This window comes from Gastrolobium bilobum, unplaced genomic scaffold (assembly GCF_033153095.1).
Source record: "Gastrolobium bilobum isolate Gb01-03AN ecotype WA unplaced genomic scaffold, APGP_CSIRO_Gbil_v1 utg25662, whole genome shotgun sequence".
NCBI classification, from domain to species: domain Eukaryota; kingdom Viridiplantae; phylum Streptophyta; class Magnoliopsida; order Fabales; family Fabaceae; genus Gastrolobium; species Gastrolobium bilobum.
The window spans coordinates 2,095-5,357 of record NW_026896049.1 but is presented as its reverse complement, the minus strand read 5'-3'; the positions used below and the strand labels follow the sequence as shown (position 1 = coordinate 5,357).

The 3,263-nt window shown below is 40.4% G+C and overlaps 1 long non-coding RNA gene across 1 annotated transcript; it reads left to right on the top strand.

Moving 5' to 3' along the window:
* Window positions 1-820: 820 nt before the first annotated feature.
* Window positions 821-2,159, top strand: LOC133297442 (uncharacterized). The gene is made up of 4 exons (XR_009749643.1): window positions 821-1,058; window positions 1,356-1,432; window positions 1,532-1,598; window positions 2,030-2,159. It is a non-coding gene; the product is annotated as an uncharacterized LOC133297442 (long non-coding RNA).
* Window positions 2,160-3,263: the final 1,104 nt, after the last annotated feature.

The following is a 3,263-nucleotide window of genomic DNA, read 5'->3' as shown; positions in this document are numbered from 1 at the left end:
ACCCTATTTGCCTCTCGCCGCCACAAAGCCGCCGACGGGAAAAAAATTACAGGGACCGTTTGGACCGTGAGGACCCCTGTTTCACTCCGTTTTCTTAGATCTATCATTCTACGGAGGTTTCTTTTTCATCAGACGACCGGAACAGCTCAAAAAAAAAACGTGGCACTGTTCATCGCGCACTGTTTTGTGAGTGTTTTGGATATCTAGTGGATCAAAATGGGTCTGATATCTGAAGTAATGATGTTGTCATCGGAACTAGACCTATGTTAAGTGATTGGATCATATCTGTAGCTATATAACTCATATCGCAATAAGACAAGCGCCATTGAAAAGATAACGTCCAGGTCTATAACTCATATACAGAGAACACTTTTTCAAATTACACTTTTTTGATAGTTAACATTGAGATACAAGATCAGTTATAATAGCCCATATTAATTAATTAGGAGATCAAGTGTAATTAATTAATTAAACATGTTTTACTGGGTGAAATTAAGTATGAGGCTTAATAAAATGAATCTGAGTCACTTTGGAGTTAAAAAGTGTACTCAGTGAAAATTAAGGGGTATAAATGGGTACTGTCAAAAGTACCCAAAATATAAAAATAAAAATAGTAATATTCCTAGATTAATATTCCAGACTTTTGGGTAAAGTTTGGTAATTATTGGAGTTGAATAGATAGACGAACCAATACCCGCTTAAAGTCACTTAACCTATGTTAAGTGACTAAAAGCCAAATGAGCCCCATTTCCCACCCCCATTTCGTCGAGAAACAGAAAAGAAGGAGGAAGAAGAAGAAGGAGAAGGAGGAGAAAGGGAGAGAGAAGAAGAGAGAGAGGAGGGAGCAAATCCCAACCGATTGGAGTGATTCAAAAGCCTAAACCACTCTAAATCTTCTCCTCTTTCATAATCCTAGCTTTGTTTTGAGTGGGGAGCATTGTGGAGAGAGATATTACCTCTCAAAAATTCGGCCCTTTGGTGAAAATTGGGGTTTTGAGAGTTTCTACCTCCATTGAAGCTTGAGGAGCCATCAATCCTTGGTTGTGTGACCATTGGTGGTAAGATTCTAACCCTTGAACCTCATGATTCCTTGAAATTTGCATGAGTTAGGGTTTGTGAATAGTAAATTGGGATTTTTATGAAATGTGGTTGAATTAGCTATGTTCTAGGAAGAATGGAGCTTAGAGCATGTTATGGAAAATGCTAGGAATGTCATTTAACCGGTGGAAATGAGCCTAAATAGTCATTTGATAATTGTTCATAATATTGGAAAATTCATGCTTGGATTGGTTAGTATTCTAGCATGTTGAACAATTAGTGAGTTGAATGATTGATTGGATCCTTGTGATGTCTAGGATTGAGACATTTGGACCAACCGTGAGTGATCAACCATTGGAGCAAGCTATGGAGCTTGAATAGCTCATTGGAATTGGTAAGCTCATACTTGTGTGGTGCTTTGAATTGAGTAATTGATGGTTGATTGTGAAATACTCTTGGATGCAATGTGTTGATTGCATTACACCATGTGTAGGTGTATGTTTGTAAAAGTTGATTGCTGAAACTGTTGGTGAAGAACAAAGGTTGACTGAAGCATTGAGGTAAGCCTTCGGACCTTGGGTGTAATTCCCTTGACTGTTCTACCAAGCCCTGAAAGGGTGGAGGTTGTGATTGTGTATATAAATGCAATAAAATAGTGTAATGCTTTGTTATACGTATGTGTATGCATTTGGTGTGGCATAGGATGGTGTTTCCCTATGTGGGTATGTTGCATGACGATGCGTAAATCATACATGGTAGTTAGCTGGCCAGTAGGACTATTTGCATCTGAGTTTCCTTAGGACAGCTTGAGAGCTCGAGGGATTTCTCCTGGAGATGTATTGCACTTTGCATAGATATGTATTTACTGCATTATTATTGTTATTGCTATTACACCGATATGGAACTGTGGGGTGGAGAGATGCTCCAAGGACCCCTGGTTTACTGGATATATTCGTATATCTCACCCCGTGTTGTGGGGACCCCCTTTCAGGTAAGGATGCTGCAGGAGCCTCTGGTGGCAAGTGGCCATACCTAGATTATGCATGAAATATGGCACTTCTTTGAGTTTATGCATGCCTTTTGTAGTTGACATGTATAGGATTTTATTTTGAAAGCCCATGATCATTTGTATATCTTGATTCATTTGATGAACTTAGCCTATGCTCATGCCTTTGGTTACACCTTTTGTTGATGGGAGCCAAGGGAATGATCATAGTGTTTTGTAAGCTAAGTTCTATGATTTGTAAAGGATATGTAATGTAAATGATGCCTACTTGGAATTCAATATATGCATGCTTGTTATGTATTGAGTTGTTGAATTGGTTGGGCTGAAAATCAATTAGGTACCCTCTTCGTTTAAACTGGTAAACGATGATGCTGCCCAAGTAGAAGTATTGAACTAAACAAGAAGTAAATTAATGGTTTAAAAATGGGAAATGAACATGATGTTAAGCTTAATTTATCTGTTTCCGCAAGGTAATATGGTTATGATCACGAAATCGGGTATTATAAGTTCGGTACGTTTTAAAATGAAAAATTTATCCGGATTTTAATTGAACCCATGTGATTGTAACTGCGCTTAATATCATAATGCGATGTTAACAAACCGGTTCTAGAACGGGGTGTTACATTTTATGGTATCAGAGCAGTTTCGTTGGGAATAACTGTTAGCTATTGTTGAGTACGCTTAGTGTTTGATGCTTTATAGTTGTTTTAGTACTCTGTATGATTATTGCATTTGTGATCACTAAGTGTGGGCCTGATCAACTCACTTCTTTGTGTAACATGTGTAGTGACATGACGAGGAACCGAAACAACCCCGGACCATCAAACACCAATGCTCAGCCAGAACCTGTTTTGGCTGCTCTTGTGAGGCCTAGAAGTGGCCGTGGGGCAACGGGCGTACAGCCTGATCCCGTGGCTGAAGCTCTTGCAGCCGTTCAGAGGGAGTTGGCTGCTAGCAGGCAAGCCAATGAAAATCTGATGAAAACAAATGAAGACTCGCGGACTGCCATGGCCGCAATGATGACTGAGCTGAGGACGTTGAGGGGTCCTAGGCCCGTGAACCGGCAACCCACTCCTCCTCCTCACACTGCTACGCCTTCTCCACCTCCTTCACAGGAAGAGGGTGGAGTGGGTAACAATGAGGGTGAGGGTAGCCATCACTCCGGAAGTCGGAGTCATCACACTGAGGTTCGTCAACCTCAAGTTGAAAATGTCGGTGA